This window comes from Peromyscus leucopus, chromosome 1 (assembly GCF_004664715.2).
Source record: "Peromyscus leucopus breed LL Stock chromosome 1, UCI_PerLeu_2.1, whole genome shotgun sequence".
NCBI lineage: Eukaryota > Metazoa > Chordata > Mammalia > Rodentia > Cricetidae > Peromyscus > Peromyscus leucopus.
Genome location: NC_051063.1, coordinates 110,928,573 through 110,956,522, shown reverse-complemented (window position 1 = coordinate 110,956,522; position 27,950 = coordinate 110,928,573). Strand labels below are relative to the sequence as shown.

Here is a 27,950-nt window from a genome sequence, read left to right as displayed (position 1 = left end):
TAAACTTTGAAAGGTTTATTGTGTTTCACAGTTGGCATAGTTAGCTGAAGTTGTCACCTTGAAATACCTAGGAAGAGACAACCTCAGCTGAAGAACTGTCTCCTTTGGATTGGCAAGTCTGTGAGTCATTTTTTTTGATGGCTAGTTGAAGTAGGAGGGGACCAGCCTACAAGGGTGTACAGGGTGGTGTCATCCCTGTACAGATGCCCATAGGCTGTATAAGAAATGTAACTGAGCAAGCCAGGAACAAGTGAGCTGGTAAGCAGGTTTTCCATCCTGTCTCTAGGTTTCTGCCTCGGCTTTCCTTGATAATAAAGTGTAGCCTGTGTATTAAAGGGAACCCTTTCTTCGCCAGGTTATTTTTGGTTAGTGGGTTACTGCTTTTATCACAGCACAAAGAAGTAAACTAATGTAATTAGTGTTGTGAATTACCTGTGGACATTTATTTTTTAGTCTGTATCTTAGTAGTTAACCCTTTCTAGTATACATAGCATTTTTCATCTGTGCTTTACACAACTGACTCACTATAGATATCTCTGCTACTTTACTTCATAGATTCATATGGAACATCTTAGACTCAGGTGATTTGCATAAAGATACATAGTAAATAATGATGAAACACCTTAACTGACATTCCTCTTATTAATACAGAGGTAATCAAAGTTAATTCTCTTAATTTTATTTTAATTTAATTTTTTTAATGAAATGTAGGATGGATTTCCATCTAGATTCTTCTTCTATACTCCAATATCCCTAATGTGACAAGGAATCTCTAGTTTGGGGAAACAGTTTGTTAGTTAAACCATCACAATTTTGCTGGTAACCACTAAATCCCCATCTGCTGGTCTCTGTGCAATGAATGGTTTGAATTGTCTTCTAGATAAGACTCTGAGCTGCCTCTGCAAAACAACCCAAAAAGTTTAATTTAGACACTCATCAATTAGAGTCTGCACTCATGACAGGAAATTAAACGGAAAAAAAAATCAATTCCAGGTGTAAAATGTTGAACAGAGATTTTCTTCTTCTTTTTTAATTTGGTGCTTTCAGAGTGAGTACTTTCTCTATCTTAGGCTGATCCAATCTCCTTTATTTGATTGATTGTTGAATCTACTGAAGGGTGAGCCATTCACTTCAGCCTGAATCCCCAGCAGCAAGGTCAGTGAATGATGAATTCTCCCCTGTAAGGCTGGGGGTCTTTGTAGACCTGCCGCCACCCAGCATGAGCTTTTTGAGTATGCAGAACACATCAGCTCAGCCTGAAGCTGGCAGTTAGTGCACACACACACACACACACACACACACACACACACACACACACACACACACACCAGCGTTTTCCCCTCAAGTGAAGCGGCATTAACAATCGCAGCATCTCCAGCTTCCTGCGCTGAGCCCAGCAGCCACTGCTTGATTTATTGGAGAAGGAAGAAGAGACCAGTTTCCGAGGCACCGCTAAAACGCAGCTGTCACATCCAGTTGCAGGCAGACTTCTTCCCAGCTGTTTCCCTGCTCTGGCAAGAAAGTACCCTATTCCAAAGGCTTGAAGAGGAGTCTGCTTGGTGCTGCAGGTAAAACCAGTTCCTAGTTCCTCTCTCTCTTTTCTAACCTGTCAACCTCCTCACCTACTTACAGGTTAGATGCTGGCAGTTTCTTCTTTAGGTATGGAAAATCTTCATCGCAATATTTATTTTAACTGAGAAAGTCTTTTCCACAGGAAGAGAAGGAGTAGTGAGGGACTTGAGAGTTTAGCTGTGATTTTTTTGTTTGTTTGTTTTGTTTTTCTGATTAAAGTTTTAGTGCAGTCGACAGTAATTCCAGGTCTTCCTCTGATCTTTCCACACAGACAGCAAATGTGAGACTCAGCCTCATTTTGTGATTCACAGGCAACTTCACGTTTAGCCTAAGTGTGTGAGTCTAACCTTTGAGTTAGTTGACAATTGTTATGCAACTCTGCACATGTAATTTAAAGAGCTTTACAGATTCTTTCCCTCTACTGGGATAAATATGTATCAGCCTTCTGAAAGAAAAGCCAATGGGAGGGATCCTAGGGACTCACTCTCCAGTATTTAAAGTGGGGTTATTGAGGCACCATGGAAAGTTGCTGAATCACAGTTTAATATTTATGTAAATTGCTGTGTTTCTTGGAGTTCAGTGTCAAATATCTTTTCCTCGTTTTTTTTTAACCCTTAACTAGGTCTGAATGCTGTGACTTTGAAGAGGGAATTTTATAGTTGTTATAAGTCAGTTTGTCTTGGTGTACTGACTATTTTGATAAAAATGACAGAGTCAGGAATTAAACCGGGGGTGTATTTTCCCCACCAGAATGAACTAGAATCAGGATGGCATTAAATTAAATTCTCCAAAAAAAAAAAAAAATTAGTTTTTGTAACCAGAGCCTCTTTGCTTCAGTGGTAATGCTAGTCTGTGTAACTTTGCATGCATAACGTAATTTAACCATATGTGTTTCTATTACCAGCCATTTTTTTTTAAAGAAAATTTTCAGAAATGTTTGCATACCTACCTCTCAGCAATCATTTTGGTGTTTTCATGGACAAGTTTTGTAAGAGATTAACCACTGTAACTTAGATGAGTTGTAAAGACCAGAAAGGAAATATTCACAAGCTCTCAGTCCTGTGTCCACGTCTAGACCTTGACTTCTCTAAAAGAGCAATGAGTTGAGAAGAGAGGTTTGAATGGAGTTGTGGTAAGCATTTAATGAGGAAACAAAACTTCCTGTGACTGTGTGACTGCTTATACGATGTCATGGTGCATATGTACTTGACTTGGAACAGTTTCTGGTCGTTACCCTTATGGGAAAATGCTTGCATCTCATTTTTTGGCTCTTGTCTTGATATGAATGCTGGCTTTCTCATGTAAGACACCAGCACAGGATTTCTTGTTGATATTGAAAGTCAAGAAACCACTTTAATGTTACTCTAGGGACGCGACTCTGGAGCCAATGAGTTATATGTGAGAAGCCTGCAAGCTACCTCCTGGGAGGTCACAGAAGAACCCAGAGAGTCCCTGTACAGATCTTAGTGGAGGCTTTCCATCCATAACATGAATATAACACTTACGTTTTGGCGCTACCCTTGCCTTTCATAATACATGTGGTTTCTACTCTGGATATTCATACCTTGATTTAATTAAATAGATTCTGTAGTTTTGCTAAAAGGTAGACTAAAAAAGCACAACTTTACCTATCTTGTAACAGTCCACTTTGATTCATACTTAAACTTGAGATAACATGCACATATTTCTCTTTCCATAGTATTATGTTATACAGCTGATACTAAAGGCCTGACAAGGGGTAGAGGACTAACCAGATTTGAAGTCCAATCTTATAGAGAGGCCAAGGACACTCTCTTCTTGTTTTGTCTTGCCAAATTTTTCCAATTCAGCCAACAATTGAAGAGATACTAAGTCATGATTTTAACATGCTCTGCTCAAGAGGTGAAAGGTAATTTAATTCAGTTGTTGATCTGGCTTTCTTAATGTGCCAGCTGCCTCAAATCCACTTACAGTTAGCTCCTGAGGTTTCTTGCAAGTTCTCAGTCACTCACTCTTCCCTCTAGTGTAGATTTGTGAGGCCACTTAAAGAGGTAGCCAGTCGCTTGCACATTATGGATTGTCATTCAGAGCTAACTTTGCTGAGAGGGAATCAATTTTACTTTTTTTGGAGCCTGAGGTGAGGACTCCTCTCTCACTGTGGTAGCTTCAAGTCACTGGCCCTTGATGCCATTGCTTAGGGAGCATGGCAAATTAGTGATGAGGGATTATTATTATTTAATAAGGCAATGAAAAGAATGAAGAGTATAAAGTTAAGAAAACGAGTCATCAATGAGTACCAATGTCCAGTGCTCTTCCATCACATAGTACCAATTCTTCCCCATCAGAAGAGTGCCGCATACAGACTTTTTTTTTTTTAAATACACATGCATTTTGACTTGAAGCTTTTTGCTGACCAAGCAAAAGGAAAAAGAAGGAAAGGTAGCAGAACTCTCTACCATCTTTCATGGAATGCAAAGTGGTGCTGAATAAAGAGAAAACCATGTAGTTTGGTTATACTTACAAACTGGTTTTCCCCAAATTACCTTGAATTATGATGTCGCTTTAGCAATGGCACATTGTACACACCCCTCAGGTCTGTGCAGAGTGAGAGCTGTAAATTGGGAAAAAAGAAATGCTTCACAGTCTCAGTAGTGAAGAGAGTTGGGATCCAGATGGTCAAGCTTTTTATAGAAATACATCGGTTGGTGTTACAAGCATCTCCAGCTACTAGCCTATTATATTCTATCTAGTAAATGCAGTTTGTTAAGGGTAGTGATTACTAAAAACCATCTCCAAAGTCAGGAAAATAAACTTTCTCATGATGTTAACCTCCTCATCTCAACAGCCTGGTGTTCATCTCTGTCATCCCTTTTATCACATTCTAACACTAGAGCAGTCAGGGTCAGACTTATTGTTTTAATTTTGAATGATTTTATTTTCTGCCCATGACTCTGTTTTCCTCCCTGAGTCTCTATCACACTTTGGGAATACATCCAGGAAGAATGTGAAATGCTCTCACTGGGACACAGGATGGTTTTTAGACAGGGTTCCACCTGTCTTTCTATATGTCGCTGTCTAAAGCCAACTTTTCTAATTTTTCCTAGTCTAGTACGACAGTTCTGAGAACTGCTGAGATGCATAGCTACAGCTCAGATTCTGCCTTCAGATTTCTCTCCAAAAGAATCCTGTTATTTTTTAAAATTTTTACTTATTCTCCCTTCCTTTCTATAACCTGTAGTGGGAATGTTTTCCTTTTGCTGGGGCCAAGTGTCAGCCTGCTCGAGCAAAGGTATAGAAAGTGAGCCACCTAGTGGTAAAGAAGGATGATTTTCAAATTCTTAGTTCAGCCGAGATGAAGGACTAGAAAAGGACATTGCTAATTGTTTGTTATCTTTTAAAGATGTGTTACTTTTTGCATTTCAAATGAAGATTGGACTACAAATACACAGTTCTTCAGCCTGCTTCACTTTTCTATCTGATATGACCTGTCCTTTCACTTTCTATCTTGTAACTTTTTTAATATGAACACATTAAAAATTTGTTCATGTTATTTGCCATGAATTAAATGACACATGTGTTGCCCACATTAAAACATCTCACCACACAGGAGGTACTTTGTAAAGAAGGCAGTGAGCTTTCATACTCTCCATGGTACATCTATCCTGTATTTTGAATAGCTTGTATGCAAACATAGCTTAGTAGAGCACCATGTCCATACCTGATGAAATGTATATATAATCTATTTGAATGAAGTTACGGAGATGATAATGGAAAGCTGCACACTCACATGTATATAAGCTTTTATTTTAAAGCAAAATATAGATAGATGTTAGTTATTACCCCCTAGTATCTGACTTTAGTTGGCATAGGAGGCCTGTCTTGCAGTGGGAACTGTGTCTCTGGAGTGCTTTTGAAGTCATGCCTTGGCAACTAGAGTACTCTCTCTTTGTGAGAATACCAGGAAAATAAAGCACAATATTATTTTCTCTCTCTCCTCTCCTCTCTCTCTTCCTCTCAATATGGAATAATTGAGTGCAGATGAGGGATATCACACTAATCGAATTCCAGGTTATTTGCTTTTTTAATGGATCAAAAAGAAAGGTAATTTGTGGTTACCTGGAAGGTAATTTGGTTAATTCCTTAATTTTCTGTTTAATAAAGGTGGAATTCTGAGGACATAATGCTTAGGAGCATGTTTTCCAGTTTGCATTTTCTGTTTTGAATTAACTCTTGTCTCTCTAGGTCATGAAGTTCTCCTACTGAAAACACTTATCTAGACAACAGACTTGAGTCAACTAATAACTGCTCCTTCTTAGGAATAAGGACAGAATTGTGTTATTCTTTGTTTTTCTATGTGAGCTGTCTACAGTGTGACATATGAAAACAAATAGAAATTTATACTTTCTAACTTAGCCTCAGGAGGTGATGTTTTATGTAATGTTCTGTTTATGTGTGACTTGAATGGTCAAAGCTCAACTGTCTTATCCTCTTGAAGTCTTAATGTGAAATTTGTTTCTCCTGTATTTCTAGGATGCAGATTCTCATGTCTCTGTGAAAAGAGATTTTTTTTTAAAAAAGCCAAATTATTCACGTGCTCACAGAATTACCATTAAATATTAGATGCTCCACAAAAATCTATAAATGCTCATTTGAAATTTTATCTATGTGCCTGAAACTGGGAGTATAATTTTTGCCTGGAAATTGTTTGTCACAAGCTCATGCCCCCCTCCCCCACTTTTTTTTAAACAACTAGGGCTTGATTAGATGTGTCTCCTCCATGCATCCCTATTTGTGTTAACGTATTTCAAACCGATGTTCTATAAAATGACACAGCATTCACTCATTAAAGCAATAAAAAAGAGGGACTAACGGAATGGAGTCCTTCTTTACGTAAGTTTAGGTTGAAATGTATCTAGAAGATTCGTGTTTTCTGTCTCTTTCCTCCCTCTGCACTCCTCCTCCTCCCCTCTTCCTGCCTCCTTATCTAGTGTCTTCTTCCCTTTTCTTTTAAACCTGCCCCCACCCCCAACCCACCCCCATTGTTCTTTAAACTCCTGGTTTCCTATTTCAGGCCCAGGAATCTAGTCAACCTTGACTCTGTATTGTGATACATTTGGTTGATTCTTTCCCGATTGTCCTTTAAATGTATGTAAATTAGAATTTTGATGAACTTGAATGTTTTTCAGATTCTCTGCATAAATCACTCTGGGTTAAAAAACAAACCAACCTGTTTAGGAAGCTGGGTGTTTTGAGACCTTGTTGATTTACTTCAAAGACTGAGAACATTTCACAGTTGCTGTCTTGAAGCATGTGCCTCGGTTAAACCTGGATGCTCTTCAGTAAAGCATATTCCTCCAGCTATTTTTAGCTCCAAAGACCTTATTGCTTATCTACATTATGTTAGTTGATTCCGGAATGGACATTGTAACATATGAACTCTGTTATTATCTAGGCTACCAAATGAAATATATGTTCTATCACTATAACTTTATAGAAGCAATAATTTAGAAAAGTATCCTACTCTTATCTAACAATACACAATAAAGCCTTCTTAAATTGTTAATAAATTGTTTCACTATGTAGTAAGCTAACAATGCCCCATATCCTGTACACACTGTACAACTTTGAACAGTTTAAAAGCTTTCTTTTTCTTCATGCCATAATGACAAAGAATAAATCGGACTACTTTCTCATCTTGTCCATGTAAATCCCCTATCATGTACAGATTATGTACTCAGATTTCTTTAATTTTAGGGTGATAATTTCCAATCCATTATTGGTTCCTCACATGATTGTAGTTTAACTTCGCAGTATTAGCAACTTGTTTTCAAACATGCATTGTTTTTCTTAAGTGTAGCCACAGAAGTGCCTTGCTACACAGGCTTACACACTTACACATGCATATAAAAGTATGTGTATGTGTGTGTTTATGTGTAAGATTAGATGTGTTCCCTAGATACGTACCAGTATATAACCATGTTAATGTATTTCAAGTTGATGGTCTATGAAACAACACAACATTCATTCATAAAAAATAAAAATGAGGAAATAAAGGAAATTAGAGTCCATTCTTACGTAAATTTAAGCTGCAATGTATGGCAAAGAATCCTGTTCTCTAGTTCTTCATCTATATATGGAAAAAACTCAGTGCTACTGCCTCACAGTGTGGGTATTTTATATAGCATTAACTAGATAAAGCATATTTGCTTGACAAATGTAAGAATGAGTTTTGATTTGATGAGGTTTTTTTTTTTTGTTCTCAGCTTTCATGCCCTGCTCAAGAATGCCTTTGTGTCCAGTCTTAGATCTATCGAATCTGATGGAAGCTAAGAGAGTAAGCATGGTGTCTTTAGCACAGGACTTATAGAAACCGAGAGCAAGGGAAACTGATAATGTAAGGAGAACCAGGAAATGCTGTACTAAGCTATATGCCATATACCCATCAATGGAATTTTTGCAAACTTCTCTTAAGACTGGAGGGGAGTGCTGTAGTAAACATAGAAACACAGAAAGAAAACCTAGTGCTGCTCCTCCTAATTTCACTAAATAGCCAAGTTCGTCTAAATTTTCTAATAGTTCTCTCAGTTGTAATAAACTGTCGCTGATGGGCCTCAAACCTCCTGTTCTCTTTGTAACTTCAGTTCTGTTCATTAACTTACTTTACCCTCTTACTACATATGTAGTGAAACATTAATGCTGCGAAGACCATCATACACACCATAGACAGTACAATGTCTGAAGAGATTGGTAAATTAACTATTACTGGTGTGAAGCTATGGAAACAGAAAAAAAGACATTAAGTAGTATTAGCAACTGTGTGTGTTAAAGCTTCTAAAGAAAAAAAAATATTTTTCTGTCTCTAAATTTGTCACCTATGCCCTGGCTTATAAATTAGAGGCAACTTTTAACAATGCTAATGATTATCCTACTTGTAATTACCTTTCAAGTAGAGTCATTTATTGTTTATAAATTCTTTTATAAATATTTTGTGCCTTATATCTTGTCTGAGTGAACAGTGATGAAATTATTTCACTTCTGAAGGTAAAGGTCTCTTTCCCATAGATTGCTTTTACCAAAGTATTAATAATGCTAAAAATTACTGACAAGCTTTTATTTTACTGTTTGTGATATATATCAAAATCCTTAAGATCAACCTCATTTAAGGTTTCTGGAATGGTACAAGAAGATGGTATTTTTAGCTAGTGATAATTTCTGTCACCATCACTGCTCACGTTTACATCTGAGCTAGACCTTTGCTTGATCTACTGTGGTGTGTGTGGTGGAGGGAGATTATTTTCTGAATGAAATACATTATCACTGACTATACACTGCAAACCCTAAGCCCGTGATCCCATTCAATTTGCTTAGTCACTCAGAAATGTGTCATTAATGAGTTTAACAAACCACTGTCTCTTATGTCCTCTGAGTTTTCTGCTATGACTTGGTAGAGCATAGGGTCCAACATTCTGCCAAAAGTTCCCCCTTGACTTAATAATTTTCATTAACTCTCACCAAGGATAGGACTGCATCTGTAATTCAACCTGCTCCCATTCAATTGGTAAAGATCTATGTCATTTAAGATTCTGTCAAACCTTTATTGAAATTGCTCTATCAAAAAAAATAAGTCTTTAAAAAAGAGATCAAATTTGAGAGAAAATCATATTATGGGGATCACTTCCTATAAGTTCAATGAGGCTCCAAATAATCATAACTTACTTTGCAACAATCTATGTAAATTTTAAGTTTACTAATCCATTCTGGAATTTTGTAATTCAGTGGGTGACAAACTTTCAAATCATCTGCTTTCATGGGGGTCATACATTTTCTCATATTCTTAAAATAATACCCAAGAGCAGATTTACTGTGACAACTGACTAACCTGAGTGTTGGCTCAGACATGTGTTTGGATTTGTCTACCTTTTGTGTCATTTAAATGAATTAATTTTATTCTGCTTCTCTGGGAGCAAAACTGTGTTTCATAACTTGGTCTACCTCTGCTTTTATTGACAATTAAATCATCAAATGAAGGCAGTGAGCCCATTCCTTCTATATTTTGGATATATTTATTTAATCTAGGATTTAGCTTTGAAGACTAATATACAGACATTTAAAAAATATATTTAAATGCTATGTTTGCTCAAAAATATTCATGAATACTGGAAATTATGTGATTTCATAAAACATTTTATTTAACATTCAGTCAAGACCATAGCATAAATAACTGTGAATAGCCATACTATTAATAATATACTTAATTAATATACATATTATTTTATATGACTCTAAGAATAGTCTAAACCTGATAAAATAGTGAGTTTGGAATTTAATCTTAATTCCTTCTGATATTTGTTTTTGAAAAAAATTTAATCAAGCAACATAAACCATAGTATGATTTGGTCAGGATAAGAAAAAGAGAACAAGCATTAGATAGTGAAATCATTATCATTCCCTAAAGAATAAAGATCACAACAGTTTGCCAATAGATAAAGGTAATTCTTTCTGAAGTTTTTATAATGAAAAATTGGCTGAGTGAGAGGTAGCAAAATATTTCAATTTGCTCCCTAAAAAGTAAACTAGAAACACAAAAGTTACAAATTATAGGCTTCTAGAAAGATAAAGATAACATACAACAAATGAATATTATAGTCAATACCAGCATATTGGCTTGTTTCTGAAATGTGTTATATTGCTGCATTTCTCCCTGGGGCTGTTCCCTGGAGAAAAGTGAGAAGATCTTTTTAAGCTGATGAATATTTGATTTCACTTCAATTGTATTTTCAGTTTGCTGTAGGGAGAAAAGATGCCGAATGTGAGCTAGGAAACTATCAGGGGAGTTTGAGAAAGTATAACATAAGGTTGTAGATTGACTAGTATAGGAATGTGTAACAATGAGTCTTTTCCTCTAATTCTGTCCCTTAGTATCAATCTTTTCCTTTTAGAAAATGCAAATTAAATGGTATTGTAAATCTATCTACCCACGTTCTCTCATAGGCTGTGGTTAGATCTGCTAAATTTGCTTCACATTAAGCACCATGTTTAGAATATATTGAAAGACCCCAATATCTGCATTTTCATAGCCACAGACATTTCTTTAAACCTAACATGTAAGAAAACCTAAAATGAGAGGCTGATGTTTAAGGAAAGGCAAAACACATTGCTGGGTTCCAGTACCAAGCCCTTCACAAGAACAGAGGGTAAGCACACTGGAGACATGCCTCACCCTCTTTCACTTTTTGCTTCTAGGCTGTGCATTAGTCAAGTCTCTTGCTTATCTAAGTTTTCATAGAAGAAACCCTTGAACAAATGAACAAGAGTTGGAAAAAGAAGATTTCTAGCAAGTGTTAGGGAATGAATGAAGGGCATCAAGATTTGCAGACTCAGAATTTGAAGTATCTCTCTGACTAGATAGAAGGAATTAAGGTCAGAGCCAGATGTGGATGTATTGTGGATGGTCAGAAATAAGTGTTCACACAGGAGGTGATGTATTGAGCTATACAGTATATGAAAAAGAGCCTCAGATAGCATATAGCATATAGTTTATGAAAGATAGCCATAGTCGAAAGAATGGGCAAGTTACTCATAGACAACATTGTACTGTCTTGTACAATGTTGATACTAACTTAGCATGTTTTCTTGAAAGCAAGAGAATGATGGGCACAATGCCTCACTTTCCACTCTCTTGTTAACAGCTTAGAGTGTCATTTCCCTTTTTTATCATCATGGCTGCCATGTGAATTTCTGAGCTTTGGAATGTGGCAAAATTGACAGATCTCAGGGTGGTGTGGGGGTGTTCCAATGTGTTGTAAGCCTTAATTGTGTATGAATGAGGCACTTTTTAAACCATTTTTAAAAACAATTATCAAATGAATCATATGAGATTGCATTTTCTCTTTATGTCCTTTGTGAGATAAGAAAATTGAAGCCCTCAATGTGAAAGCAATTGGTAGTTGAACTGGGACCAGAATCTAAATATTCTTTAGTCCCTTTGCTTTATCTATAGGATTTTACTCCTTAGTTATTATACTAAAACTCAAACTACAGAAAGTAACTCTGGGTAATGTCATATATCTGTAAAGCATTTAAATGTTGCTGCTTGGTTAATATCATTCGTCTGTGCACCAACTGGGTGATTTTATGGGAGTATCTAGTTACCTGTAGTATATGTCCCATTGACATGAACATGTAAGGTCTGCACATGATGCTAGCTAGTCCTACAGAGACATTTACAACAGAATCTCTCAGTTTCTTGGACAGTGACAAAACACTTGAAAAAAGTATATGTCATGTACTGTAATGAAACAATAAATACCAGAGAGCATGATCATAAGAAACCTACTAAAAAGAAGATTTCATAGTTATTGCAACTATTGACCTGTATATTGAAGGAGAAATCCCCAAGGTCAAAAGAATTTGTCCGTTAAATCCCAGGCAGGCTGGTGCCATTTGCGGAGACATGAGCCAAAGAAACAAATGTCTCTCTACTCCATACCTCCATATTTTTCTTTTTTCTTTTTTTTCATACTATAGAGGATTCATTTAGGATAGCTATAAGGAATGAGTATACAACATTGTAAAACATGGACAATGCCCAAACTATCCAGAACTTTCTATCCCAAATTAGTCAATAAATGAATATTTAAGAAAGGAAGGGATTTGATGCCCAAAGCTATATTGTATCAATGATGTACTGTGACCACATTAATTACAAGAATAGCAAAGATGAAAAATTTCCAAAACTGTACTATCCTTTTGCAATGAAAAATAATTGGATTTCTGCTTATTGAAAAGAGCAAAGTGCTATTATTCCCTCTACTGATGGGATAAATTCAGCTCTCTATTTGCTCCCAGGGATCATCGACAGGGAACAGGACAGGACAGAAAAAATTCTAAGAGATAAAGAAGAAGTCTCCTCCCAGGAGGTGTAGCAAAATTCATCATTATGGTTTCTCACAGCCAGTCTGTGCAAGAAATGAATTATTCCATCCTCTTTGAATAGTAAATTCTAATGATAACTTTCCAATTTTATTCAGATTCTAAAAAGTGGTTGTGTCTGGTGATACATACAGCTTTCTCTAGTACTTTACTCTCTGTAGCCTGATTTTTTTTAAACTTATATCATCAAAAATAAAAAGCAAAAAAATACAAAATAAGATGCAATGCAGTTTAGAATATTATAAATACTTGAGGCTAAAGGTAATGCAAAAGAATAAAAAATATTCCATGTTTTAGACTGGCAGATTGACTAAAACTTATTAATTCTCAAAAAAAATTAGTAATATGGTAACATAATTTTCAAAAACATTCAAACAATTTACCAGGAAGACTTATGGTATGCTAATGTATGCACTGGCTGTTCCAAAAAGTCACAAGTTAAGTTGTGTTAGAAAGTCTGAATTAATTTATTATTGATTTTGTTATTAAAATAAATTGGGTTTTGAATATTCTCTGACTTATCTAAAGGTAATTTCATGAAACAGATTAGATTAGGTTTATTTGATTTCTTAGACGATGGATTTCTTAGACATGGGTGTTCTCTCATCCATTTTCACATTTTTGGCCAAGTACAATGACCATACACACAGCAAGCACAAGGTATATTTTGAACAAATTAAAGGAAAACTGACATATTCTTAAAGAGATTCTGCCTCCATCAAATCACACATCTGATTTGTCTGAATCAATGATAGGACATCAAAGAGATGGTTTATTTTTAAGATTGTTTTATCAGTACATCAAAGTGAGACAAGACAATTACTTTATCTTTTTCAATAAAACTTTTATGAGAGATCCAATGGGATTTTAGAGAAAAGCACATCATTAGTCAGTGGAAAACTGTGGCTCTGTACAACTTTGCTTTGTTTTGTCTTGTTTTTAGACAGGGGTCATGCCTGCTGTCAGCTGTAGCAATGATTGAAGATAATTGAATCCAGTATAGAGATCTGTGGCTGACTTGGTGATTCATAGAATAATGAGAAATCATGATGTGATAGATGGCTTTAATATGACTCATTTCTAGATAATTTTAAGTTGAAAGTTAATCCTAGAACTTCCAAAAATGTCTTCAGACAGTGACCTAGCAGATGGATCCCAGAATAAATGTTTCAAAGCTGTGCCCAAATTGTCCATTAATTGTACAGTTATCCACATACAGAAACTTATTGTTCTGACGTTCACTTAACAATTCCATTTCATATAGTTCACACGTATTTTTACATCAACCACTATATGCGGGTCACAGCCTTTCAACCATATGCTTTTATTTTCTCACAATTCATTTTTGGAAACATTTTCTTTGTGATCAATGTCATATCAGTTTCAGAGTTTCTTTTTTTTTAATGAACAAAATGAGCGATTTAGAATAAACATTAAAATTCTTTCCCACTTCTAGTGTCCCAATATAAAAAAGTTGTTCTAATTTTTAAATAAACATCTTTATATACCTAAATATTCCAACATTTATCTATTTTGTAATATCACATTTTTCTTGTTTTATGACTTAAGATTTATCCCTTAATCACCTCAATACTTAAAATTTCTTAATATCTAGTTCCAAAGTTTGAAAAACATTTTCATATCACACAGTCTGACCATTGGCAAACTTCAGTGTGCATCGGATAAGCAGTGTGGATTTGTGTAATTTGTATATGCATCCGAAAGTTTGATGAAGTAGGTCTGAGAAGAACCTGGTACTTTCATTGTTCATAAATTCTCAGTGATGAACATGGTGATGTCTTTGCTGCTCTGGGGAAGCCCATTTTGAAGATGATTTTTCCATGTTTTATTCCTTAATATAAAAGGGTCAGGGCCACTTATATTTATAAAACAAGTTAGTACTAAGCTGGGGCCAAAATTTCATTCTTACATAATGCCTAATCTAATAATTTTTTTCTAATGTCAATTTTACTGAGTGTATGTCCATGTCTAAGTTATGGCTCATAACTTAGAGAGTATCCATTCAAAAATAATAATCACTGACAAATGAGTTTGTTTGTAATTCTATTTGGTCATATATTCATTTCTTCATTTCTAAATACTATAATTAAAGAAAGTGCTGCAAAATCTTTAATTCCTACTTTTAAAAACAATTTTTTAGATAATTTCCTTTTGCTTTTTTACTTTATAATAACTTGAAATGACATACCTGGAGACTGATTTTAATAACACTTATTTTCTCTGAACCCTGCTCCCTTATGTTAAAGAAAGAACTGAAAATGTCAGTTTCTAAGAATTTATAGTTTTCTATTGATATTCTGTAAGTATGAATTTGCCTCAAGAGTCTTGAAGTCTAGTTAATGAATGAAGTCATTGCACATAGGTAGGCTTGGATTGGCAGGAGGAAAGTCTGGCTGAGAGATTAATATCTGGGCTTTAATATATTTACAAGAAATGTGCTACATGAATATCAACAAAAGGAAAATAATTGGACTGTCATGCCAAAATAAGATTGTTCAGGGGAGAGAAAGATAGAAAGAGAGAGCACTGTAAACTGGGTATCATGGAACATACCTATGTCATCCAAGTTGCTAGAGTTTTCCAGCCTTGTCCACAGTCAGGACAATTCTCTGTCACCCGCCAGTCCCATAGCCGCTCAGACCCAACCAAGTAAACACAGAGACTTATATTGCTTACAAACTGATGGCTGTGGCAGGCTTCTTGCTAACTGTTCTTATAGCTTAAATTAATCCATTTCTATAAATCTATACCTTGCCATGTGGCTCATGGCTTACTGGCATCTTCACATGCTGCTTGTCATGGTGGTGGCTGGCAGTGTCTCCCTCACTCATCCTTCCACTTGCCAGAATTCTCCTCTCCTTGTTCTGCCTACTTCCTGCCTGGCCACTGGCCAACCAGTGTTTTATTTATACAGAACTATATCCACAGCAGAACAAGGCTGTCATGGTCTGAATAAGAATGGACTCCATAGGCTAATGAATTTGAATGTTCAGTCCCCACAGCGTGGAATTGTTTGAAAGGATTAGAAGGATTAGTTTTTTTTTTTTTTTTCCCTTGAGAAAGTATGTCACTTTGGGTGAGCTTTGAAGTTTCAAAAGGTTATGCCAGTCCAGGTCTCTGTCTCTCTGTCTTTCTGTCTGTTTCTGCCTCTCTGTCTCTGTCTCTCTTTCTCTCTGTCACTCTGCTTGAGGATCAAGATGCAGCTCTCAAGTACTTCTCCAGCACTATTCTTGTCTGCTACCATGCTCCCTGCCATAATGATAATAGACTAAAGCTCTGGAACTGTAAGCAAGCCCCCAATTAATTACTTTCTTGTATAAGAGTTGCCTTGGCCATGATGTCTCTTCACAGCAATAGAAAAGTGACTAAGACAAACACATACATGAGTTCTACCCAATGTATTTGGCTATGACCTGGGAAAAGTTGCTTAATCACTGGAATGTCAAGTTTCCATGGCTAAAAAAGGCATCATAGCACAAACACTGCAAAGTTGTAGTGAGGATAGCTCTTCTGAACTTTAAAGATTCCATGTCTTGCATTCTGATGGGCCCCCAAAACTATTCAAAGCTAATAATAATGGATAGACTGATACTATCCATCAGCTCTGTCCTTCACCATTCAAGATGAATAAACAGACATGGAATTGCCAGTCAGTCTTTTCTTTCACCTTTCAAAGGTACCACAGCACATTTTAGATAACCAGAGTTTAATATGACAACCCTGTATCACCAGTTAGAAAAACACAATGTTTTTACGTGTATATAATTCTGGGTGAATTAAACACACATATTTTTCTCTCATGAAATTGTGGGTTGTCCAAGCAGCTCAGTTTTTTGTTATTTCTCCTTTCCTATTTAAAAGAAATTATATATCATTCTTGGGTTGTATAATTTTCAAAAATCTATTCTTTAATTCCTTAATGCTTGTTTTTGTTTGTTTGTTTACCTTATCTTTCCATTTTGTGCTCTTTTATTCTCATTCATATTTTAAGTATACTTGATGATAAATGAAATTAAATTACACTGATGGGTTTATTTAGTTGCATTAAGATTTCTTACAGATTCCTTTTGCCTTTTATAATGGCTGCAATCTTAGAGGTCTTCCCAGGCAATCTCTCTAATGTCTGCTTGACTCCAATTGTGTTGGAAACATTACACACCCACATACTTCCATTAAAGAGTGCTCCTGGACTGATTCAGATGATAATACCTCTTTATTTTTAAAATGATTCATGTTTAAAAAAAATCACAGGAAGCAGATATAAGAATAATGTTCTACCACGAGAACAGTGCAATTACAAAATCTTTTGAGTGATTTTAGACTACAAAATTCAGCTAGTGTGGACTCAGTAAAATTCCTGTGCTATAAACTGGTAAAGTGATTTTTGTATTTAAATTTTTTAGTGACATTTTATCACATTCAAGAGAAAGGCTAAACTTTTTGAAGTTGACCAAGTTTCCTCTGACATGGATTTTATTGTTGGTCACTTTTACTCACACCTATTTTCTGATGAATACCTGCACTCCAACAATGAGAAACGGCTCACAGTGCCCTGTTCTGAACATGTAATGTATTCTCTTGCCTATTATAAAGTTCCCATGGTCACACTGATCTAGATTGGTAACTATATCTCTCTTTTTTTTTTCTCATTCTCCAGTGTTGCACAGTCTGTTCTTATTATATACATTATTTTTTCTAACAATAGATGAACTCCAAATCTCATTCAACTCCAAGTATCAAGGGCTTCTCACCATATCTTAGAAATTAAGTGCCAAAGATATGTGAAAAAGAATGAATATTCTTATTAATTCATCATAAGTCATATTTATCTTAAAGTTCGACTCATCAGTTCTAACACTTTATCTTTTTATTTCCCTTTATATTACCACAAACTTCAAATCACAGTCAATAGTAACAAATGAAATACTGAAAAGGTAAACAATGTTAATACCCAGCATTGTCAATAGGTATGGTGTTACTGAACAGGCATGTTGAAGATTTATTTATTCACCAGCAATAGCATTAATATCTATTTATTGTATTAAATTGATTACAAAGGAATTATTATTGGCTGACTTCCTTATACATACAGCACAGGTTTACTTTGGCTTATTTTGAATTATTATGTCAGTAAGAGAACGAATATTTTATCAATTAAGGCTTCTAAACAATTTCACATAATACTAATGTTAATTTATAAGGTTAAACTCTCTGTTAATTGTATGTGCCTTTTTGGGGGCTATTCAGTAAGTCAATATAATACATGACTCAGGGACTTTGTAAAAAGCATGTGAAACAGCACATAGGACAGAAGACTGAGCAGCTGTTGGCATATAATAGATATTTTATAAGCTCTAACATTGATTTCTGTCCAATTTACTTCTATTTCTGGAAATTAAAAAGGCTTTCATTAATTCTCCAATATGGACTCTGCATTGATACATGTACATGGCTAGGATAATACATTCATTGACAACAAATCTTCAACATAGTCAGCTGGAAGCATCATACATACCATACATTATATTGTGTCATTCTTAAAGTGTTTTTTTAATCAAATATTATTGATTCTTATTAAATTAGCTTTCCTGAGTAAAGGATTATAGATAAAGAGATAAAAATATATAGTGGAAAATACCATCCTCCTTCTTCCAGGAATCTACCTTATTGCCCCATATCTATGAAGTTTCCTTAAAGTTAGAATGTGTTTAAGCATGATGTGTGTGTGTGTGTGTGTGTGTGTGTGTGTGTGTGTGTGTGTGTGTGTGTAGTTTTTTTGAGGCAGGATTTCTCTGTGTAACAGCCTTGGCTGTCCTTGAACTCACTTTGTAGTTGAAGCTGTCCTTGAACTAACAGAGATCCACCTACTTCTGCCTCTCTAGTGTTGGGATTTAAGATGTGTGTCACCACACCTGGCATAAAAATGATTTTTTTAAGATAATAAGCTTTAGAAATAGTTAAGATGTTAGATTATTTACTTCAAAATCACTTTTTATGTATTTTGTTTAAATTGTAGTAATTATAGTATTATATAAAGTGCATAGGTTTGTCTATTTGTTTTATTTGCTTTATATAACACAAACATTAATTTCCTACCTCTAAGTTGCTTGTGAACCTTTTATTTGAGACAAGTTTCTCTGTGAAGCTTTGGAAGCTGTCCTGGAATTCGCTCTGTAGACCAGGCTGGCCATGAACTCACAGAGATTCACCTGCCTCTGCTTCCCAAGTGCTAGGATTAAAGGCCTGTGCTACCACTGCCCAGCATGAACCTCCTTTTAATGGCCCCAGACTACTGTTGCTTATCTATTTCCTTTTTTGGATAAGCAGATTAAACTTCACAAAAGAGTCTGCTGTGTGGAATGAGTGTCATTTATATGGCTTTAAAAAGTAGTTGTAAATTTTAATACCAGTTATGTAAAATGGCTATTGTCATCCAACCTGTTTGTTCCATGTTTTGGGAGAGGCATACATCACCACCCAAGGAGACAGGAGATGCAGGTAAGAGTGACATTGGTGGCAAAATAAATGCTAGGGTGGTAAACAGAACTGGGTACCCGAATGACCCAATCAAATAAAAATAATAATTATAAATTACTTCAGGAAAAACATATTGAGATCATGAGAATGAAACTTCATTTACATGCAGTAAAAATTTGCTTAAATTAGAATAATTAATTTATGAAAAATAAAAAGCAACTCATGAGTCTCAAAGCTATTACATCACAGAGAATAATTGAAATCTACCATATGGAGGGATATACATCATCTGGGTGGAGGATGAACTCTTGCTTTGTGCATGGTGCTCTTGCATACCATCTGCACATCTTTCCACAGTGTAGATAATTAAGACTACTGCACCCTCTTTTCAGACATAGTCATTCTCTGGATCATTTCCTCACCTATAGACTCATTTTAATAAAAGTAATTACAAAGCCCATCAAGCTCACTCATAGTCGGCAGTATCTGCTTATATTCGCCCATGCACACGGGGCAGCCAGTCTAGATTCCTCATCCTAGAGTCATCTGCTTGCCCTTCCCTGATCCCTGACCCTCACAGATTCATGACAGGATGGTTTGGTCTAATCAGAGATAAAGGTCTGTTCAAATTGTAAACTGCGAGTTAATTTATCCTCACTTTTGTCTTTTTTTCCTGTTTCTCTTCCCAAATTCTCCCTGCATTGTTCCATGTCTTTATCTCTGACAGAGGCTTCTCTGTCTCACCATCATCCTCTACACCTACACTTTCACTGTCCTCCCCACAGCCTCAGCCAATCCTCTTTCTTCCAATCCCATTTGTAATATCTGAACCATTCTTCTGACTGTGGACCTGGACTTCTCTGGATTCTGGATTTTAAACAGCATGTCCCTGAACCATGATCTAATCATCCTGCTTTAGTTGGGTGAAGTACAGAGATCTGAGCTCAAAGACATGTGGTTTCAAATTATGGCTGCCGCCTTTCTATTTATGGGACAATGTCAGCCATCTTCCTGCTACTCTAATGCATTCTCCTTCATATATACAACAAAACACACATATATATCTCTTGTATAGATTCTCATTTCCTTCCCTTATTTATTCTAAAATGCCATCTCTACATTGAACTGCCCCTTTCTCCCACAAAGGACCCATTCTATTCAGTTCTTAAAAATACACAAGTATTTTATGTCAGAGCTTTTTCCTCACTGTCCTATGGGCCTGTGGCCTTCCCATCAACATGTAGACAGAGAGGTTCCTTATACTTCAGATTCCAAGTTAGAATCTGCTTTTCCCTGGGACTGCTGACATAGCTCAGCAGATGAAGGTGCCTGCTGCTAAGTCTGACCCCTCAAATTCAAGCTCTGGGAGTCACATGCTGGAAGAGAAGAAGAGACACAAGGAACTTATGCTTTTATGCTTGTACTTCTACATGTGTGCCTAAGCATGTATATGAACACATAAAACATGTATTCACATTCAAATACACAAAAATGTAACAAACATAATCACCCTTTTCCGGCCACCCTTTGTAGATGACAAGAGGCAATCTTTTTTTTTCTTTAATAGCTTTTTGATATTTTTGAAGGGATAAACACCTCAAGAAATTACTTCCCGTTATATTTCCTCATCATCAACTACATAACCTTCTTAATTCCAGCCTCCAAACTTAAATGAAGAAGCAGTGTGGTTCAACATTCAGAGTCCAGGTGGCATTATAGTATGATGTTCACCTGTGTGCATAGCAAGCAACTATACCTGGCATGTAAGTTACCCTTCTCTGGTTAATTGCTCATGTTTTCTTTTACTTATACAGTAAAGTACAGTGAAGAACATCCATCTTCTCCTGAACCTGTGTTTTCTCATGACAAAATTTTAACAATATTCCCATTTTTGCAAAGGGTTGTTGAGACATGTCTAACACATACTGTTGATATGATCTCAAGATTCTTTTTAACCACACAAAGTTTCAATTCCATATATACATGATGGTGATGAGCTAACAACAATTAGGCCTCAAGCTTGAGGAATTAATTTGGGAATGATGACTTTTTTTCTCAGTTGTGTATCTAGTAAATAAGTATTCCCAACCCAAAGTGCTCACTTTTTTCTGTCTTCTTAAAAGCCAGCCTGGTTATATAATATGCCTGTATATCCACAGATAAAGAAGCACTCACACTGTCCTGAGTAATACACATAAAAACTTACTGGAGGAATAAGGCATGCACATGAGGTGACGGGTTAGAGCCAATTTCTAGGATAGAGCTACATGGATATGAATAAGATGAAGGGGGATACAAAAGTAAGATCTCTCCTGCACTTGGTCAGATGAGTTTTCTTCAGTGGAGCTATCAGCCAGGTTGTTTTATTTTTCTTTCTTTAAAACACATTTTAAAATCTATTCCTTTCCATTCTTTGACAAAGAATATGACCTTGGCAGATTGACAGATTAAGTAGGACTTGCCCATTCCTGAACTATTATAGCACAGCTTAGCCTACTTTTTAACCATATCTCTTTTGAGGATTGGGTAATTAATGTTTGTAAATTAGCTAATTAGCATTACATGATTTTTTTTTCCCTCAAAGACTCTATAAAATAGTAAGTAGTTTCTGAGGGAAAATACATCAGCCACAGTTGGTACAGACTGAGAGATCTCCCATAAGAACTTGAATTTGTACCAGGGCAAAAAGTCCTTTGTAGCTAATCAAGACCTAGAAGGAATGTAAGAGTCCCTAGAAGTTATATAAGGAAAGGAATCTCTGTCCTCTTGTAAAACTACTGCCAGATCCTCCCTCCCTCCCTCCCTCCCTCTCTCCCTCCCTCCCTCCCTTCCCCCATCTCTCTTTCTAGATGAAGATGTGTTCTCAGTGACTGTTTATGCCTCAGTATTAAAAAACAATGGCCCCCAGTTGATGGACTGTAATAGAAACAGGAAAGATTTTGTTACCAGTTACTGAGAATAACTCTGAGGAATGCACTTGCAACTCTGTTGTTAATTTTAAAGACAATCATGTAAGCATGCTGAGAGTTGGAGTCTGTTCCTTCTGCCCAAGTACAGAATACACAAGGAAGTCAGTATGCTTGCTGAAACAGCACACAAACACACATTCACTATAAGTCATCAGGTTCTTATACTATCATCATTACACAGACCTCTCACTTTCTAGCTGAAAACTGGCCTTTAGCCTTTATAAGCTGAGCCCTGATGTCTCTGTTTGGGAAACAACACTAATGTGGTCATCTTTAGGTGATTTGCTGTAGGAGCTAAATGAGAGAAAGTACAGATTATCTGCAACGCAGAAAATTTACAGCAAGCTCTAGTCTATATGTGTTCCTATTCCTTCCCACTAATGTGAGAGAGATACTCAGGGGTTGCATTGTGACTGCAGGGCTAGTTTGGGCCAGCACATAATTAAGTTATAAGAGGACAATAATGGTCTCAAAAATATACAACTCTGTATTTGTTTCCAGTTCTGAACACAATTTGCATGATTTGTTCTAGTTTCTAGTTTGTTGTTAGAAAGTTAATTTTTTTTTAAAGTCAAATGGAAGAGAGGCAGAATTAATCAATATTTCCTTCATCAGTTTCAGAATCACAATACTTAACATTAATTTTAGTAATTTTAGTTTCATTATGGAACTACACATTTTTTTTTAAATTTTGGAGGTCATAAAGAATGGACATATCCCTTCAAGAACTCAAATAATTAAATAGCTTTTAAATATACAAAACACATTGCCATACAGTTAAAAAAAAACTTGTGTACCACAAGACTGAAGTAGGCCTGATAGTATCATTTGTAGATGCCATTAGGAAAAGGAACAGGAGAAAGATAGCACACTGGCTCACTCTGCTCACTCATTCTCTGACTCTTCATCTAAATCCTTCACAACAGTGTTAGGACTGGCTGCACTACTCACAGTGTCTATTGTATGGGTACTGGCTTGATTTCTGGCTTGATTTAAAAACATGAAATAATTCTTTTCTTCCATAGTTTCTTTCATGATCTGTTATGGAATCTTGTATTTTTTTTTTCTATACTGCCTCAGGCACTGGATATATCTAGGCTTGTACGGACCTTTCCAGGCTACTGAGCCAATGAACTGTCAATCTATGTGCATGCAACAATCAAATGAATTCCTCTTGTACCAACTAGGATGGAAGAGAAGACTCAAGCAATTCTCAAGGCAGGGACAAATGACCACACTCCACTGTTTATAACCTCTGCTCTGGAATGCCACCTGGACCACAAATTGGTTAGAAGCTCATTCACTGAGCATGGACAACTGTTGTCATATCCTATCTTGACCTAATATTGATCGTACACCATGTCCAAAGCCCTCCCAAGAGTGGAGGTTTCTGTAGTTTACTGAGATTGGTATAGGAAAGGACTAGTCAAATGGGATTCAGAAAAGTATGAATCAGTGGCACATGCTGTGGAAAATCTATGTCAGTGGAAGTAGAATGTCAGTGGTGGGAGTACCCTACAGGAATTCACTTCCAAAACACAAATCCAAAATTAATTTATTAAGAATTGCAAAATGGCACTTGCAGAACATTTAACTCCAAGGTAGACATTTCTGGGCATGTGACCCTGTGAGACTGTTCTGATTGCACATTCATGAGACTAACCCTAGCTAGTGTGCTACACAGGCAAAATAAGAGACAGGGCAAGTGTTGCATGTTGTGGAGAGTGAGGTGTGTTACTTGAATTCCATTACTGTAAGGAAAATGCTAAGCAAGGTGGTGATGAAGAGGGAGTCAAAGTCAATCTACAGTTCTAGTTTCAAATGTATAAACTCAACTATTTGGGCAGAAGTGCTCTTATGGGCCAAGGAGGGAGCACAATGTGAAACCTGAACAGTGACACAGCTAGACTGAACCACAGGCAGTACTCTACTTGATACAGGCATAGGGGAGGACTCTCAATAGGACTCCATTTACCTAATAATTGAGGCCAACAACTTACAAATTGGACTTTGTACAACACAAAAGCTTCTTCACAGCTAATAAAACAACTAGTAAATGAAGTCCACAGAATGGAAAATAATTTTTGCCAGCTATACATCTGATGGAGAAATAAAATCTAGAATATATAAAGATCTCAGAAAACAATAAAAAACAAAACAAAACAAAAATCCTTACCCATTTTTAAAGGGCTTTAAATTTGAACAAAGAGTTGCCAAAAGAAGAAATAAGTGACTAAGAACTATCTCAAAACATGTTCTTCATCTTTAGCAATTAGGGAAATGCAAATCAAACAACTCTGCAAGGCTTCCATTGTCCCCCAGTCAGAATTGCTGGCAAGGATGTGGAGAAAAGGAACCCCTGATACATTGCTGATGGGAGTGCAAACTGATACAGCCACTATGAAAATCAGCTTGGAGATCTCTCAATAAGTTGCAAGGTAGGATCACTCTACCACAAGATCCAGCCACATGCCCAGAGCGCTCTACAACTTACTGTAAAACTATTGCTTATCCATGCTCATTGATACTCTATTCATAAGAAGTAGAAATTAGAAACAATCTAAATGTCCATCCATTGATGAATGAATAATGAAAATGCGGTATACTTACACAATGGAATATTATTCAATAGCTCAGAACTATGAAATTTGCAGGTAAATGGATGGATCTAAGAACCATCGTCTTGAATGAAGTAACTCAGACTTGGAAAGACAGGCACTGTATGTTTTTCCTTATGTGTGGACATTAGCTTTTATATTTCAGATATTCGTGTTTCATTTAGAACAGCAACCATAGAGGTTCAGTAATTTGTGAGGGACCAAGCAGGAAGAGGAAATCTTCCAAGAATAGGAAAATAGAGTGTAGTGTTATAAAGGGATGTAAAAGAATTAGAACAATAGAATTAAATGGTGGAGGGAGTGGGTAGACAGAATAAATGAGGGAACATATAGAGGGATATCTGACACTAAAGACCTTTTGAAAAAGTCATGGAAACCCACTATTATAGATGTTTCCTAAGTATAGACATTTTCCCAACAGAGTTTATGTACAATGGGGGGGGGGGGGGGGGGATTTTGCAAATATGAACCATGTATATCTTAGTGTTTCCATTGCTGCAATGAAACAACCATGGCCAATTAGCAGCTTGGGTAGGAAAGAGCATATTTAGCATACACTTCTATATCATAGACCATCACTGAAGGAAATAAGGGCAGAAACTCACACAGAGTGGGAACCTGGAGATAGGAGCTGATGAAGAGGCCATGGAGAAGTGCTGCTTATGGGCTTACTCCCCATGACTTGCTTAGCCTGCTTTCTTATAGAGCCTAGGATCACCAGTCCAGGGGTGGCACCACCCACAATGGGTTGGGCCCTCTCCATCAATCACTAAGAAAATGCCCTACAGGCTTGACTGCAGCTAGATCTTATGGAGGCATTTTCTTAATTGAGGTTTCCTTCTCTCAGACAACTTTAGCTTGTCAAGTTGACATAAAACTATGAGGCACAATCTGCTACCAAATAAACCCCCTAATACTAGGACTGCACAGAAACACAAGTCTGTAATCCTAGAATTTGGCCACAGAAGCAGGAATATTTTCACAGATGCAAGGTCAGATATATATATATATTGAGTGCCTGGCCAACCAGGGCTCCATAAAAGGCCTGTCTTACAAAAAGAAAAAAAAAAGAGGGGGGCTATAGATAAATATAGACATAGATACATCGATACATAGATGGTAGACAAACATATATAATGGCTCTCTCCTTCTCTCTCTATATATATATATACATGTGTGTGAATATATATACATATCATATATTCACATATAGTTTTCTGTGAATTCCTGGGATAGATGGTAGAAACAAAAACTCTTGGAAGGAAAACATTCAAAGTTTAGGACTTTAACATTAAGTCAAAACAAAAGGTTTGGTTTGGGCTAAGATCCATAATGTGTGAAACTAGCTATACACATATGATCAAGTTACTATACCTTTTAGTCTATTTCTTCTTTTCAAAATAGGAATATTAATTTTAACATATATTACACAGCTGTATTTTAATTTGATTTGTAACAAACAATATGAAATTATTTTGGTAAAAATCAAAAAACAGATTTGCTCATAAAACAGGATTGTTATTTAAAACCTTCGGTAGCTTGAACAGTATTATATTTTATTTCATTAATTCTCAGAATACTGCAAGAAGTAGATAGATTTAGTTTATCATTTGTAAGATGTGAGAAAGAGAGGCTCAAAAGTTAAAAATGCACCCTTAATTTCACAAATATAACACGAGTTGAAGTCAACAGAGCCCAGGAAATACTATTTGGAGCCTCCTTGTGAGTCTCAACCTCATCCCTAATCTATACAAAATGCACTTGTTCTGAGCCTCCACAGGAGCAAGCGTCTTGGGAAGCAAGCATGGTGAAACCACAGGCAGATTTGAGCTGCTGGAAGGACAAAGTCAGGTAAGGGTTGGAGGGTTGATATTTAGATACGCCAGGAGAAACTGGCTGGACAGATGTGCCACAGGCTTCTAACACGAACTTTCGGGAGGAAAAAGATGACAGGAAAACACTGAGGCAGACCTAGAGTCTAAGCAGACTCTAGAGTAGGAGCAACAGGAACTCTAAGGGCAGATTTCACCCTGCAAGACCAAAAACCAAAAGCAAAACAAACCAAGATGTTCAAGATGGGGAGAGCTTTGACAATCACATAAAAGAAGCAGAAATGGAAGTTTTTCTAAGAGTGCTCAGTTTGTTGAAGGAGGTTGTGTGGATACTGTGTATCTCAGGAAAGAGTTTTCTTCTCTTAAGTTCTCTGGATTATTGAGACCAGGAAAACACATCTCTCAAAAAATAGGTTTATTTTATGGCATGCATTTGATTTTTTTTTTTTTGGACAGCCCTCAAACTAATCCTTGGGGATAAACTGAAAAAGAAAAATACAGATTTAAAAAAAATAAGGAACATCAGGGAAAATAATACTATAGAGGAATAAAAAGTAGATTCAGTTACATCAAAGTATTAAAGGTTAAAAGCAAATTATTTGGAGGGTATATGGTTTAGTCTGAGGTAGAAAAATGTTGCCAGGTCTAGGCTTTGATTATGTCTGATGCCCATAGTGCCTGCAGTTGCCACTTTCTGCAATAAATCTTTTGTTCTCATGTATTTGACAAAAAGTTGGAGGTTGACAACACTTGGAAATTCTTAATTCATAAGGCAGCTAGTGGAATGGGGAAGTGAATGACTCATGGGGTGAGATAAACTGCTTAAAAACCAATTGTCTTTGTCTTTAATCGTATAGCTACTTGTGAGTTGCCCATGCTGCAGTTTTTATACCCAAACCTTTTCTACATAGAGTCAAAAATTTATTAACCAAACCAAACCAAAATCCATGAAGGTTGATTGGGACTTGGTAGGAAGGGGTCAGGTTGATGGGGACAAGCAAGGGTTGAAGGAGGAGTGTGATGACGTTTTGTGTCTATGTGTGAAACTTTCAAAGAATAAATTGATAAAAGAACCATGTCTACTTTGCCATGCTCAAACAAACCAGGAGACGTGGTTTACATTTGTTTATTTTAAGTTATAAATTCAAATTTGTAACAATACTGAAGGTGAATAAGCCCACATATCTGTGTATATATGGTAAGGCAGGGGTCTTTTGAGGCCAGAATGGGGTATTTAATTTCCTGAAATTGGAGTTACAGGCTCTTTGATGTGAGTGCTGAGAACTGACACACAAGAGCAGCAACTGCTCTTAATTTTTAGCCATCTCTCCAGCCCCTATTTTTGCATTTCTGCAGTGTAAAGAAAAGAAAAAAGATTGTGTACTGCTGTATACTTGAGTTCAAATCCAATACTGTCTAAATGGGATAAGATGAAAACATAAATTCCACTCTAGTTCCTCAAAACTTCTAGCTCTGATGCAATGGCATTATGTTTTTTGTTTTTAAGACTTGGTTATTTTTCCCCTTTTATTGAAAATATAATCTTTTCT

General features: G+C 36.2%; 1 protein-coding gene across 1 annotated transcript in view; it reads left to right on the top strand.

Moving 5' to 3' along the window:
• The first annotated feature begins 1,081 nt into the window (after window positions 1-1,081).
• The window catches only part of Tenm4 (teneurin transmembrane protein 4), a 2,730,446-nt gene continuing 2,703,577 nt past the window's right edge, over window positions 1,082-27,950 (top strand). The window contains 1 exon segment of the mRNA XM_037206447.1: window positions 1,082-1,568. The gene's annotated coding sequence lies outside the window, so the exon portion shown is untranslated.